Consider the following 16,865-nt stretch of genomic DNA (forward strand, 5'->3'; position numbering starts at 1 on the left):
CATGGGTATGGTGGTAAGTGGCACCAAGTAATTCAAATCCGGGTATTTTGCCCCTTTTCCGCAGTTGTACTTCAGTACTACAATGTGTTTCCTGAATGGCGATCAGATCAATGTTGTCTTTCTTCAGTAGTTTTGATAAGTATTGGCACTTAGATTAGCTTATGCTCTCTATGTTGAGATGGCAGATTCGGACCGTAGGTCCAAGTTTCCTTGTTGGCATATCCTTAGGAGGACGTTTTTTGTGTCTACTTGCATAGTCAGGAGAACCGAATAGCAGTGACGTTCGCTGAACGATAGTTAAGGAGGCGGCACTGTCGGTAGCACCTTACTTCATCTGAGCGATCAGATGCTCAGTAGTTGCACGTCTAGTCGCTTGTTCGTATCTGCGCAGTCGTCGTTCACCCCCGTTATCTAAGCACCTCAGTTTCGTCGGCTTCGGTATAGACAGGCACCATTTTGCATTGAACAGTATACTATTAAAAGTCAGCCGTTTAGGAAATCTTTCCACTCTTGGCACAAAAGCCAGTGATCATGCCCGTTTGCACGTCAGATAAATCGCTCCATTTCCGCATTACGTCGACGACTGCAGTTGTCCGTGTCACACAGACCTGCTCTCTGTACCCTTCAATGCTAGTGCTGCTGCCATGCGTGAGTTGTTATTTCACGTTGATTCTGAACGTAGACGGTGGTCGCAGTAACATGACTGGACCTTCTGTAAAGAAATATTATCTGAAAGAAGCTGGGCATATGCATAGACAAATGTTTATGAGTTTACAAAGTGACACAAAAATCGGCAGCACGTGTGAAATTATTCACTTCAAAAATCGCAAAATTCCAGTTTTCTTTTATTACATTGTCAGTTAGTGACGTCAAGAATCAGTAAACCGATAAAAATGTATATAGACCAAGGAATTGGAGTGGATAGGGAAATGGGACATGAAGGCAGTTTATTTGCCGCAGTAGGTAAATCATCCGGGATAGGAATTGAAGCTACATGTGAGAATGTTCAGAAAAGACTTTGTATGAAGGCTGGGCACCGCGCACCAGACTCCCCTCCTTACATAAGCGAAAACTTAGCCTGTACATATATTCCCTAACCATACTGTAATCACTGAAGGAGACTTTAATAATTCAACAGTCAACTAGGTTAATCATAGCTTTGTTAGTGGTGTGCGTAACAAGACAAACTTTAGTAAATACGAGGGAAATCCCAAAAGTAAGGTGTCCTTATTTTTTTATAAGTACATACACCTGTTTATTTCTACAATGGTTTACATCAGTTTACAACTTGAACAGTTAGCTATTTTTCGACATAATCACCATTTCTGTCGATGCTTTTTTGTAGATGCTGCGGCAGTTTTTATATGCCCGTGTCATACCAGCTCGCCACCATGCTGTTCAGAAAGTTATGAACCTCTTCCGCTTGGTCTCAGATGTAAAGTGGTATGCCCAGGTTTCGTCACCCGTGAACATTGAGTCCAGAAAGCTTCCTGTTCGGCTGCAAGGCCGTGCAGAAATGCGCGGGAAATATCCACTCGTTGTCGCATGTGGTCCTCAGTCAGCATGCGTGGCACCCATCTTGTGTGCGCCTTCCGGTAGTTCAATGTCCCCGTAAAAATTCTGTGAGCGGTGCTTCAGGAAACCTCAGGAACCAACTTGCAGAGATCATCCAGCGTGATCCGCCGAGCTTCATGCTTGCTTTTCTCAACTTGCAACACTGTCTCCTCAGAAACTGACGGTCTCCCGCTCCTTTGTTCGTCGTGAATTTCGGTCCGATCAGCTGCAAACTCTCTACACCACTTACAAACATTTTTGACATCCATGCACGACTCACCATACACTTACGTCAATTGGCGATGGATTTCAATCTGCTCTGTGCCTTTTGCGTTCAAAAGCCCAAACACTGCGCGCAATTCGCACTTGGCGGTAACATCCCACGTGAGCTCCATTCTCAACGGCTGCCAAGCCAAGACTGAGCGCCTCAGCGTGGTGTGCGCAGGTTTACACACAGCGCGTGAAGCATTCTTCACAACAGTGTGACCAACTGCCACGCAGAGTTCTGTACTTATAAAAAAATAGCAGACCTTAGTTTTGGGATTACCCTCGTACTTTCTCTGGTAACTACCCAGGACAGGAATATCAGAACACCGCTCATGATGAAAATATACTAGATTTGATGACAACAAAGAGACCTCACCTCTTTGAGGAAGTCCACATCGAAACTGGAGTCATTGACAATGGGGCAGTTCTGCCAACAATAATACCAAACTAAGATAAGCTGAAAGATTTATATATTCAGCAGAAGAGACAGAGAAGCAATAGTGTCATGTCTCAGTGAGGAAATTGAAACTTTTATCTTAGGACAAGAGCATGTAGAGGAATTACGGCTCAGGTTTAGAAGACTTCTTGACCACAGAATAGATGTAGGACTGTACTGGTACCGTAACGTAGTATATATATTAAATTAAATCATTGCACATTATTTTAATCAAATACTAATTGATATTTGACCAAACAAGAGACGGTAAGCATTACTTAAAAAACACCCAAATGCTCGTAATTTCAGCTCACAGTTATTGACATCAATTATGAAAGTCTCTTTGGGTTTGCTGCCGGATTCTAAAATCAACTTGACTCGATATTTCGGCGATCCAACTGGTCGCCATCTTCAGGAAAATGCTGCTTCTGCTGATGAGTCCCGCTGAGAACTGACGCCAGGTTGCAAATCGAGGTCCTATATAGGCCACCGTTCAGTGCACGGCGCATGCGCCGCCCATCACGGTTTCTGCCTTCCAAGACAGGGAGGTGGCGCCGCCCTTATTGAAACACTGCTGGCAACGATATATCACAATCAAGGTCGCACCGAAGAACGTTCAGTTTTGATGCGAGATAATACAGGATTCCACGTTTTGGTAAGAGGAAACCCATTTACTCTGTTGATTACATTAGCAGCCAACCCAATTTCGATCGCCTCTTTATAGACACTGTCCCAAAAAACCGGAAACGTTGGCAACCACAACAGTTTCCTCAAATTTCATTTTGTGTCCCTCATTTAGGCAGTGTTCTGCAACCGCCGATTTTTCCGGCTGTTGTAGCCTCGTATGACGGCGATGTTCCGCCATGAGTATTCGCAGTTTAATTCTCATAACACTGAAAACATGATTGAAATAGATAGTAGTGTCATTGTTGTGGAGAAACAGGGAAAAAGGTTAAAGTTTGTAACACGACAACTCTGTGGATGATCATACAATTTCTTCGTGTTTTGCGAAGTTTGCTTTATTAGTTGTGCTGAATATTATTCTCGTAAATATGTTGTCAAGTTACAAATGCTACTTGTTATTTAAGAAAGAGAATACGTGTGGAATGTCAACATTTTGTAAGTAGACACGCTGACCTACTCAGGGGAAAGCTATTGTCAAAGAATGTGATAAATTGTAAATGCATTATCGCTGGGCTTGCTAGCGCGCCAAAAGTAATAGCAGTTGGTAGTCGCGAGATGACGATTGGTGTCGTTGGTTGTGTGTATTCGTCGGTGTAGCTATGTAAAAGTGCGGAGGCAAAAAGTCTGTTTCCAAATTGGTGTGCAGTGAAAATTGAATTGGTTGTGTTGGCGGATGTTTAATATGGGCAAGCTATGGCATTCATTGGGCACAGTACAAATGCAGCAAGAGTAATTCACATAAAAACATAAGTACTGAGGGCCCTTGTTATTGGCTGTGGAATGGCGAGATCAACTTGTGCCCTATTTACCGCTAAATGGAGCCACTCGACAAACCAACAGCATCGTGAAGTGAAGTAAGATCTATACTATTAGACCCAGAATAAGGCCGCTGCAATCGTGCCGAAACGTTGGTGTCACCGTAGCAGCAGTAGTTTTGTACGCTCTGACGAGGAAGTACCCGTTGTCTAAGGGTAGCGTCTTTGATTCATGATCAAAACGTCTTCGGTTTCGATCCCCGACACTACCTAAATTTTGATAAATAGTCGGCATTGGCGGCCGAAGACTTCCGGCATAAGAAGTCAGCCTCAATCTGCCAACGGCCTTGTCAAAGAGGGCGGAGGAGCGGATAGAGGTTCAGGGCACTCTCTTGTCGTAGGGGTGGGAAATTGCCCCTAAAGGCGGAAGAATCAGCAATCATCAACGACATGGGGATGCAGAAGACAATGGAAACCAATGCATTAAAGACACGTAACGTGTATCCACAGCACATGTGGCCTGTAATTGAAGAAGTGTCATGATGATCTCTCCATTGGCAAAAGATTCCGAAATAGTCCCCCATTCGGATCTCTGGGAGGGGACTGCCAAGGGGGAGGTTACCAAGAGAAAAAGATTGAATAATCTACGAAAGAATAACGTTCTACGAGTCGGGGCGTGGAATGTCAGAATCTTGAACGTAGTAGGGAAATTAGAAAATCTGAAAGGAGAAATGCAAAGGCTCAATCTAGATATAGTAGGGGTCAGTGAAGTGAAGTGGAAAAAAGACAAGGATTTCTGGTCAGATGAGTATCGGGTAATATCAACAGCAGCAGAAAATGGTATAACAGGTGTAGGATTCGTTATGAATAGGAAGGTAGGGCAGAGGGTGTGTTACTGTGAACAGTTCAGTGACCACGTTGTTCTAATCAAAATCGACAACAGACCAACACCGACAACGATAGTTCAGGTATACACGCCGACGTCGCAAGCTGAAGATGAACGGATATAGAAAGTGTATGAGGATATTGAAAGGGTAATGCAGTATGTAAAGGGGGACGAAAATCTAATAGTCATGGGCGACTGGAATGCAGTTGTAGGGGAAGGAGTAGAAGAAAAGGTTACAGGAGAATATGGGCTTGGGACAAGGAATGAAAGAGGAGAAAGACTAATTGAGTTCTGTAACAAGTTTCAGCTAGTAACAGCGAATACCCTGTTCAAGAATCACAAGAGGAGGATGTATACCTGGAAAAGGCCGGGAGATACGGGAAGATTTCAATTAGATTACATCATGGTCAGACAGAGATTCCGAAATCAGATACTGGATTGTAAGGCGTACCCAGGAGCAGATATAGACTCAGATCACAATATAGTAGTGATGAAGAGTAGGCTGAAGTTCAAGACATTAGTCAGGAAGAATCAATACGCAAAGAAGTGCGATACGGAAGTACTAAGGAATGACGAGATGCGTTTGAAGTTCTCTAACGCTGTAGATACAGCAATAAGGAATAGCGCAGTAGGCAGTACAGTTGAAGAGGAATGGACATCTCTGAAAAGGGCCATCACAGAAGTTGAGAAGGAAAACATAGGTACAAAGAAGGTAGCTGAGAAGAAACCATGGGTAACAGAAGAAATACTTCAGTTGATTGATGAAAGGAGGAAGTACAAACATGTTCCGGGGAAATCAGGAATAGAGAAATACAAGTCGCTGAGGAATGATATAAATAGGAAGTGCAGGGAAGCTAAGACGAAATGGCTGCAGGAAAAATGTGAAGACATCGAAAAAGATATGATTGTCGGAAGGACGGACTCAGCATACAGGAAAGTCAAAACAACCTTTGGTGACATAAAAGCAACGGTGGTAACACTAAGAGTGCAACGGGAATTCCACTGTTAAATGCAGAGGAGAGAGCAGATAGGTGGAAAGAATGCATTGAAAGCTTCTATGAGGGTGAAGATTTGTCTGATGTCATAGAAGAAGAAACAGGAGTCGATTTAGAAGAGATAGGGGATCCAGTATTAGAATCGGAATTTAAAAGAGCTTTGGAGGACTTACGGTCAAATAAGGCAGAAGGGATAGATAACATTCCATCAGAATTTCCAAAATCATTGGGGGAAGTGACAACAAAACGACCATTCACGTTGGTGCGTAGAATATATGAGTCTGGCGATATACCATGTGACTTTCGGAAAAGCATCATCCACAAGACGGCAAGAGCTGACAAGTGAGAGAATTATCGCACAATCAACTTAACAGTACATGCATCGCAGCTGCTTACAAGAATAATATACAGAAGAATGGCAAAGAAAATTGAGAATGCGCTAGGTGACGATCAGTTTGGCGTTAGGAAAAGTAAAGGGGCGGGAGAGGCAATTCTGACGTTACGCCTAATAATGGAAGCAAGGCTAAAGAAAAATCAAGACACTTTCATAGGATCTGTCGACCTGGAAAAAGCGTTCGACAATATAAAATGGTGCAAGCTGTTCGAGATTCTGAAAAAAGTTGGGGTAAGCTATAGGGAGAGACGGGTCATATACAATATGTACAACAACCAAGAGAGAATAATAAGAGTGGACGATCAAGAACGAAGTGCTCGTATTAAGAAGGGTGTAAGACAAGACTGTTGCCTTTCTCCCCTACTCTTCAATCTGTACATCGAGGAAGCAATGATGGAAATAAAAGAAAGGTTCAGGAGTGGAATTAAAATACGAGGTGAAAGGATATCAATGATACGATTTACTGATGACATTGCTATCCTGAGTAAAAGTGAAGAAGAATAAAATGATCTGCTGAACGGAATGAACAGTCTAATGAGTACACAATATGGTTTGACAGTAAATCGGAGAAAGACGAAGGTAACGAGAAGTAGTAGAAATGAGAACAGCGAGAAACTTAACATCAGGATTGATGGTCAAGAAGTCAATGAAGTTAAGGAATTTTGCTACCTAGGCAGTAAAATAACCAATGACGGACGGAGCAAGGAGGACATCAAAACCAGACTCGCTATGGCAAAAAAGGCAATTCTGGCCAAGAGAAGTCTACTAATATCAAATACCGGCCTTAATTTGAGGAAGAAATTTCTGAAGATGTACGTCTGGAGTACAGCATTGTATGGTAGTGAAACATGGACTGTGGGAAAACCGGAACAGAAGAGAATCGAAGTATTTGAGATGTGGTGCTATAGAAGAATGTTGAAAATTAGGTGGACTGATAAGGTAAGGGATGAGGAGGTTCTACGCAGAATCGGAGAGGAACGGAATATGTGGAAAACACTGATAAGGAGAAGGGTCAGGATGATAGGACATCTGCTAAGACATGAGGGAATGACTTCCATGGTACTTGAGGGAGCTATAGAGGGCAAAAACTGTAAAGGAAGACAGAGATTGGAATACGTGAAGCAAATAATTGAGGACGTAGGTTGCAAGTGCTACTCTGAGATGAAGAGGTTAGCACAGGAAAGGAATTCGTGGCTGGCCGCATCAAACCAGTCAGTAGACTGATGACCAAATAAAAAAAAAAAAAAAGAAATTACGAGGTGCCATACCCAGAAAACTTCTATGTCGACTGACTCTGGCAGGGGAAGCCTACGCAATTATAAGATCTAGACTTTTTATAGCTAGAAGTGTAAGGCTGTCCAGCGTAATTGGAAGTTTATTGTCTGAATAACATTGTTTTCGTGCATGTTGTTATGTAAATGATTTTCCTAAGCCATTATCCAAGTAGTATCCATCCTATCACTTTGTATGAACTGGGACAATCAGAAAATGAGCTGAAATGAAGTGAATATTAAGTTATTACGTTATCAGAACATAATTTTTCCAACTTTTGGGCAATTACGTAAGAAAGAAAACTTTGGCTATAGTATGAATGATGTCAGAAATAAAATGATGCGAAAGTCAGCATTAATTCATTTGCTAAACGTAAGTCCGTCCCCGTTAGCTGTGTGGTCAGCGCGGCGGAATGCTATGACAACGGTCCCGGGTTCGATTCCCAGCTGGGGCAGGACATTTTCTCCACTCAGGGACTGGGTGTTGTGTTGTCCTCGTCATCTTTTCATCCCCATTTCCAACGCGCAAGTCGGCCAATGTGGAGTCGAATGCTCTAAGCACTTGCCCTCGGCGTCCGAGCTTCCCCGAATGGGTGACTCCAAGCTCACAATGCCGTACGCCCGTTCCCATCAGCTAAAAATAGAGTAACTTTCATAATAAAAAACTGGTAACTTTAACACTGAATTTCATTCCCACAGCACAGTTCTAATTTATAGTTCGTCTCATAATTTGTGAGTTTTATTACAAAAATGTCTCAAATGGTTCTAAGCACTATGGAACTGAGGTTATCAGTCCCCTAAACTTAGAACTACTTAAACCTAACTAACCTAAGGACATCACACACATGCATGCCCGAGGCAGGATTCTAACCTGCGACCGTAGCAGCAACGCGGTTCCGGAATGAAACGTCTAGAACCGCTCGGCCACAGCAGCCTGCTAAGTTTTATTACAAAGAAATATTAAAGTAACTGTTAAATTCCACAATCTTTCTGTTTACTAATATTACGACAGTCAGTATTACGGTGAGTAACGCAGTAAAAAGTTTCTGTCCATAGCCAGTAAACAATCTCACTGAGTTAATGTGTTATTATGTGTTTGCTATTTGATTGTTATTTGACTACTGTGACATATGTGGTGTGAAGTATTTGAATGTGTGCGTTAGGTACTGTTCCTAGGTCATGACTCCAATAACTATTCTTACGTAAGATCGCTTACGAGTATAAAGTTTAGCTCCAATTTAAATATTCTTGTTCCGGTAAGGAACTGGCGACCGTTGGTTATTTCATTAATGACATACTTTTATAACCTTTCTTCCTAATTTTCCACTAATTACTGTTAATTGATAAACTTGTTTGCAAAATAAAAATATAAGAAGTTAACGGAACTTAGTTTCTAATAGACATTTCTAAAATACTGAGCAGTGGCGATTCGGTTATAACTTCATCTACTTCTCTCGGTTTTGCGTCATTCTTCGGAGTAGATGCCTTTTCCCCACAGTTTATGGACTTTAGGTAGACGGTCATACAGAATAGCCTAATTAGCCAGAGAGGTAAGAGGGTTCCCAGTGACAGGACAGAGTATTGTAATTGCGACTGTCCCGAGCCTTGCAAAAAGAGCAGTGGTTAATTTCTGTGAATAATGGTGAGAAAATTTTAGTTACAACAATGCAGTCGGAACTAGGGCTACAACGCAACAATAAGACCGTTGATATGTTCGAAAATGTTTCTGATGTTGACGACAGAGTAAATAATAATGGTGGAACAGAATGTGTAAATAATGCAAAGGTGAAGCAAGAAATAGTTGATGACAATAATGATAATTTGAAAATGAATGACGCAGGATATAAAAGTGATGTAAATGTAACAGGGACGAAAACAAAAAGGCAATGGAACAAGGTAGTAGTTTGCCGTTATTTAGTACGAATGCTTTAATGCAAATGATTCAGAACTGAAAGAGCAAATAAGCAGTGAGATTAGCTCTGTGACAAGCGATATTATGAATTCAGTAAGCAGTGAGATTAGCTGTGTGACCAAGACCGTAAGCAGTGAGATACGTACTGTAAAAGAGGAAATAACTACTGTGAGAAGCGCAACAGAAATTTCAAACAAAACCTTACGAAAAGAGCTAAATGACTTAGATACTAAATTTATTAATGACAGAAAAGATAAGATAAAACATTTAACGGGCGAAATGAAAAAAATCAAAGGCAACATGCCTCAAGAATTGGGCTACTTAGCGGAGGGAAAATGTGGTTGTTGTTGTTGTTGTGGTCTTTAGTCCTGAGACTGATTTGATGCAGCTCTCCATGCTACTCTATCCTGTGCAAGCTTCTTCATCTCCCAGTACTTACTGCAACCTACATCCTTCTGAATCTGCTTAGTGTATTCATCTCTTGGTCTCCCTCTACGATTTTTACCCTCCACACAGCCTTCCAATGTTAAATATGTGATCCCCTAATGCCTTAGAACATGTCCTACCAACCGGTCCCTACTTCTTGTCAAGTTGTGCCACAAACTAGTCTTCTCCCCAATTCTATTCAATACCTCCTCATTAGTTATGTGATCTACCCATCTAATCTTCAGACTTGTTCTGTAGCACCAAATTTTGAAAGGTTCTGTTCTCTTCTTGGCCAAACTATTTGTCGTCCATGTTTCACTTCAATACATGGCTACACTCCATACAAATACTTTCAGAAACGACTTCCTGACACTTAAATCTACACTCGATGTTAACAAATTTCTCATCCTTAGAAACCCTTTCCTTGCCATTGCCAGTCTACATTTTATATCCTCCCTACTTTGACCATCATCAGTTATTTTGATCCCCAAATAGCAAAACACCTTTACTACTTTAACTGCCTCATTTCCAAATCTAATTCCCTCAGCATCACCCGACTTAATTCGACTACATTCCATTGTCCTCGTTTTGCCTTTTTTGATGTTCATCTTATACCCCCCGTTCAAGACACTGTCCATTCCGTTCAACTGCTCTTCCAAGACCTTTGCTCTCTCTGACAGAATTACAATGTCATCGGTAAACCTCAAAGTTTCGACTGAAACATGATATCGGTGTGAGAACGGACGAGATCAGTGAAAATGTCAACAAAAGGCAAGTCGCGAAATAGCAACAGTCCGTTCTGACTAAAAATTCGGTGGATTCTCTGAATGACCAAATTGTAAGTGTTTTGGTCAAAGTTCAGGCATTGTAAACAGATGTTAATGATAGGTTTTCTAAAATAAAACACAAAGATGTGGGGGAGATAAGTGAGTGTATTAAAAATCTGGAGAACGTAAGAAATCTAATCGCCACGTACGTTGTAGGAGGGACATACCAGAGCCAAATAAGCAGTGAGATTGATAAATTTCATCCGAAAGGTGGTAGTATAATCCTGTCATGTTCATAGACAAATGTAAGTCGTTAATTTCGAAAGAACTAACAGGAGAAATTCGCGTCAGGTTTTCCAGGACAAAAATGAGTGGTGACGCAGATAGTTGGGCAGTTCGCGTCCTGAGCGGTTGTGAAACTCTTGACGAATTCTTAAAACGATTTGAAGACGAATACTGGTCAACTAGTAAACAGGAGGAAGTAATTACGGAATTTACGTATGCCCCTCCGTACAGCAGAGACTAAAATATGAAAGGATATTGCGAGGTTATGTGTAAAAAGATAGAGCATGTAAAAGGACACGTAACCGAAAAGAGAATGCTTGACATTCTGCGCGGCAAATTGTCACGTAGTGGCAGCGGCTACATAATTGGTAATAGCGTTTTTGAAAAAGGTAGGGGATCTATGTGCGTTATACCGTGGCGACAAAAATCGACAATACAGTCACCACAATAGCAGCTGTAATCAGAATGGAAATAGTAACATTTACGACAAACGAGTTCAAAATACCCAAAATCAAAGTCAAACAGAAACTTAAATAGTGATTACAATGTGAGATCGGCGCATGTAGATAGAGGAAGACGCGGCGGAAAAGGTTTTGGCCGTGGTAGGGGAGATTATAATAACTGTAGCCACCATGGCAGTGATTGAGTGGGAAACGGGGGTCCGCAACGGTAGTGGGGCGTACTGCAGAGTTGCCGTTGCGTAATATGAGAAATCCCTAGCCGATGTTAAAAAATCTACTAGGTATGTAAAATAACGGTCGCTAAGTCACTAAAAATCTGCTAGATGTCGCTGAAATTTCTTAAGGGCGAAGATATATCGGCAGGCGGGGGGGGGGAATTATTATATTTATTTTCAGCTCTTGGGTATTGCCAGACAATAATGTACTACAACGCCTACAACATATTTTTAATGGTCCTATTTTGCTTTTATTCCAGCCATATCTTAGAAACTTGGTATGAAACACGACAAATCACACTAATTTATTGATAAATGGTACTGAAAGTTTGTTATTTTCAACAAAAAAATTAGTCTAACATATGCACAGAAAAATCTGAAAAAAATTAAATGTGTGAACGAAGCCATTAAATGTGAGTCTTCAGGCTTTCCCGGCGGATATGTTGTAAACAGTCTTCACGGGTGTGCCGCCGGATGACGTTGTGCAAATCCCACAATATTTCCTCGGAGCAACTGTCCGACATCATCAGGTGGTTGAACCTCGCTGGTGGTTAGGTACGACTGACAAGATCCGCATGTCGACGCCGCTGTATACAGAGCACCTGCGTGAAGATTGCGCAGGCGCGGGAACCACGCATTTGCAAAAATTTGCACATGGAAGGCGTCAGACTCAAACGCCCTCTGCTGGGAAACGCAGAGCGGCCGTTCTGCGCGTGCGCTGACGCTTTGTTTACTAACATGCTGCCAAAGTCATGACGGGTCTATTATTGAAAGCTCTTTGCTTTCTCGTCGTGATTTAACAGCAGCCATTGCAGGGTTACAGGCTGTACTCAATTGAAATCCCGCATCCCTGTTGATAAGGTTATCAGCTGTACGGATGTGTATTGCTTCCTTAATGACGCAATCCCAGAAAGAGGATTCTGGGGATAAAACTTCCGTCTTTCCATAAATCATGTGAAGTCCTGTGTTCAGACAGTGTTCTGCAATTGACGACTTCTCCGGTTGGCATAGGCGTGTATGACGCTGATGTTCATCGCAACGTTCTTGTACTGTGCGAGCCGGCCTCAATGGCCGAGCGGTTCTAGGCGCTCCAGTCCCGAACCGCGCTGCTGCTACGGTCGCAGGTTCGAATCCTGCCTCGGGAATGGATGTGTGTGATGTCCTTAGGTTTAAGTAGTTCTACGTCTATGGGACTGATGACCTGAGATGTTGAGTCCCATAGTGCTCAGAGCCATTTGAACCACTTTTTTTTTGGTACTGTGCGACATGTCTGACCTATATATGCCGCCCCACACTGACAAGCAATCTTGTACACACCACGTTTCCTCAGACCGAGATCATCCTTAACAGAACCTAACAGGTTCCTCAGTTTTTCAGATGGTCGGAAAACACACTTGATGTCATATCTTTCGAGGACTCTTCCGATTCTTGACGACATGGCACCGAAGTAAGGCAAGAAGGCCAAGGTGGTGGGTGTCTTAGTATCTTCATTCTGCTCCATAGATTGAACTCGCTTGGGCCTGAATGCATTACGTATCTGTCTCTCAGAATAACCGTTTTGACGGAAGACTGTCTTCAAATGTTGCATCTCACTCGGCAGGCTTTCAGAGTCAGATACCACTCGCGCTCTTTGAACAAGCGTACGTAATGCACTACCGCATTGTGCTGGATGATGGCAGCATGTAGCCTGCAAATATAGATCTGTATGCGTTGGCCTGCGAAATACGCTGTGTCCCAAGGTTCCATATGCTTTCCTTCGCACCAAAACATCTAGAAAAGGTAAAGTGCCATCTTTTTCCACTTCCATAGTGAAGTTAATATTCGATGGAGGGAATTAAAATGTTGAAGAAATGTAGGTAGAGTATCCAGTCCGTGTGGCTACATCACAAACGTATCGTCAACATACCGCAGATAACAAGAGGCTTTGAGAGTGGCTGACTGTAGTGCTTTATCTTCAAAGTCCTCCATAAAATAATTGTCCACCACAGGAGAAAGAGGGCTCCCCATGGCGACACCGTCCAATTGTTCAAAATATTGGTCTTGAAATAGGAAGTATGTTGAAGTAAGCACATGTTTAAATAGTGCCACTATGTCCTCCTCAAACGTGTTACCAATGAGCTCTAAAGAGTCCTGCAAGGGCACCTTTTTATATAATGACACAACATCGAAACTTACTGAGGGATCCGATGATTGCAATCTAAGAGTTTTCAAGCGATCTATGAAATCCTCAGAGTTTCGGATATGATGGTCGCACTTGCCTACGAAAGGTTCCTATAGTGACGTCAGATATTTGGCAACAAAATAAGTAGGTGCTCCAATGTTGCTCACGATAGGGCGCAGAGGCAAATATCTGACGTCTTATTGGTACTGCAGAAAATGACTGTTGCTTATTTTGAGAAATTAGTTCATATTTTGCTCTATGTTTGTTCGTTTCCAAATGCTTTTTCAAATCGTTAATTTTTGCATACATTTCGGGCTGACAGTAGCTACAGTAGGCTTTAGCTGAGTTACCTGGAACAAGCTTCAACCAATGTTTGAACTGTTGTAAATGAAGTGCAAAAGCACATTCAGAATAAAAATACGTCCTATTTCAGACTTACTATGGCATTATAAATCGCAGGAGCTTTCAAAACTATCATTTTTTCGATTTCCAAAGAATGTTGTAAGGAATGTGAATAATTATTACAGGAATTTTAAAAAATGCCCATTTTTAAGTACTTACACTTTTAGGCTTAAGAGAAAATATTTACATTTTCCATTCATTCGTTTGGCATCAGAACTTTGACACTTAACGAGACTAGCAAAAATCTCTTGATCATCTTTTCATGATGTTACTGCTGTGTAAATGGCTGACCGTTTCTCGGATACAAATGGGATCCAATGGGAAGCAAAACGAGTAACGAATTTAAACAAGGTAAAGTGTACGCTGGAAACAGCGAGAATGAAAACGATGCAGAAACGTCATGACTCGGACACTGGTCGGATCAGATGTATTAGCAAGCTAAATCACGAATGTTTTATACTGGCTACTCGCCGCGAGTGCAGATAGCACCGCTGCACCGAGTTTAGCGCATCTTCCGGTAGCGAATAAGCAAGTTGTCTCGGTAAATGAAGTTGAAATAAATGAGAATAAGAAATGGCTGTCGCAGTTGAGTAATATGTACGCTGGTTTGGAGGACTGCAAGAAAGAAAGTAGCGTCTAGTTTACGGTAAGTAATGAGGATGTGATGAGTAATGAAGATGAGGATTTTGTTTGTGAGATGAAAGGGGAAGGTAATTTGAAAGAGGTGTTACAAGTTGAACAAAACCCCTATCACATTCTACGCCCATTTTGCGTCTTTGTTAAACCCTCTGTTAACTATAATCCATCGTAATCACCTCTAACAAAAACTGTGCACATTAGCTGGAAGAAAGCACTGGCAATATTTACCTAGAAGAAGTGAGGCACGAAACTAACGTCCAGTATCCTTAACATCGACCTATGATAGAATCTTAGAACATATTCTGTGTTCAAACTGAATGAGGTATGTAGAACAGAACCTCCATGCCAACCAACACGGATTTCCAAAACATAGATCATGTGAAACCTAATTTGCCCTTTCGTCAGATGGCATCCTTAATGCCGTGGATTAAGGCAGTAAGGTAGACGTATTTTTCTCGATTCCCGATTATCAAAAGTTTGATGGTATGGGATGACTAATTTCGTCTCTGGATTGCGGATTTATTGGTAGGTAGGATACAGCCTATTATTACCTTCGATGGAGAGCCATCAAGAGATGTAGAAATAACTTCGGATCCACTCAAGGGATGTGCGTTGAGAACCTTCCTGTTCATGTTGTATATTAATAACCTTCTGATCAATATTTAAGGTAGCCCCAGACTTTTCGGAACTGATACAGTTACCTGCAACAAAGAGTAGTCTCGACAAGGCTATGCTAATATTCAGTTAGATCTTTATAAGATTTCAAAGTGGTGTAAAAGTGGCTATTTCAATGTCCAGAAATGTAAAATTGTGCACTTCAGAAAACAAAAAAATCATTGTTCCCTATGATTATAATGTCAGTGAGTCACAGTTTTAATCTGTAAACTCATACAATAACCTGGGTGTAACGTAGGGACATGAAATGGAACGAGCACGTAGTCTCAGGCCCGTGTAAAGCGAGCAGCCGACTTCGGTTTATTAATAAAATACGAGGGAAATGCAATCAGTCTACAAAAAAGATAGCTCATAAATCACTCATGTGACGCATCCTAAAATAATGCTCAAGTGTGTGGGACCCGTACCAAATAGTAACAGCGGGGGATACCGAGAAGGGCAGTACTAACGGTCACAGGATTGTTTGCTCTGCGGAAGAGTGTCTTAGGGACGTTGAGTAACTGAACTTGCACACTCTTCAAGAGTGACAGGAGCCAAGTACTTCACGGTAATTCTCAGAGAATAGATGTAGATGTAAATAAGGCATTTGTTGTTGTTGTTAGTTCTGGTTAATCTTGTTCCGCATTTATAGTATGGCGGTGGTGGTATTTTAAGAGCCCTGCAGATGTGATATGGTCTGTTTCGTATTTCCAACACCATATGTGTTCCTTGTACAGCGTTTTAAATAATTATCAACGTACCATAATATTTTTGCGCTACTGGGGACGATATGGATACAAAAGCTGAAGATATCCCATGAACGTAATCGTTTCTTCTCATGCAGAACATGTTGAAAATTACAGTTTATTCACTGTTCATAATCAAAATTTAAATTCTGTTGCCTGCTGTATTCGCCAGGATATCGGTACTTCCAGTAATATTGTTTGAAGCATACGAACTTCATCTTACAGTCCTAAGCTTTTACTAGTTTCTAAAGACCTCAAATTCATTGTATATAAAATATAAGGGCGATCTAAAAGATTCCGACTGAGGGGATTGCTGCAACGTAGTGCAACTCCGATGTGGATATACAAGCACCGACACGTAGACAAGTGATCTGTGGCATTCGTTTCCTTCCCACGTGCATTCAGTTTGTGTGGAAACGTGACTTACGGTGATGTGATTACCAGAGACGTCCAAACAGAGTCAATGTGCTGTCATTCTTTTCTTAGCTTCCAAAGGTAAACACGCTTCATCCATGAAAAATGTATAGCAGCATGCCCGTCGAAATCCGCTGTTGTGGAGTGGGGCGCCGTGGGGTACTACTGCTTCACGATAACCCACGTCCCAGTACCACAAGTGTTGTAACACAGAAGTTACGCCTACTCTACTGAGAGACACTAGAACACCCGCCTTATAGTGTTGATCACTCCCCATGCGATTGTTACGTTTCCAGGCCCTTAAAAGAGGCGCTGAAAGGTTGCCGATTCCTATCGGACGAGGGTGTGGAGTAGAAGGTTACGGACTTCTTCACTCAGCAGGACACGATGTTTTACCAGACGGGTTTCTCCAATGACTGCCACAATGCTCACGGCAATCTTGCCTTATTGGCATATCGATTCTGAAACTGTACGACCTTCGTACGAAAGCTTTTTGATCACTCCTTCTAAATTTCAAACTTCAAGTGGCATGTAGCACCTG

This window comes from Schistocerca serialis, chromosome 4, assembly GCF_023864345.2.
Source record: "Schistocerca serialis cubense isolate TAMUIC-IGC-003099 chromosome 4, iqSchSeri2.2, whole genome shotgun sequence".
NCBI classification, from domain to species: domain Eukaryota; kingdom Metazoa; phylum Arthropoda; class Insecta; order Orthoptera; family Acrididae; genus Schistocerca; species Schistocerca serialis.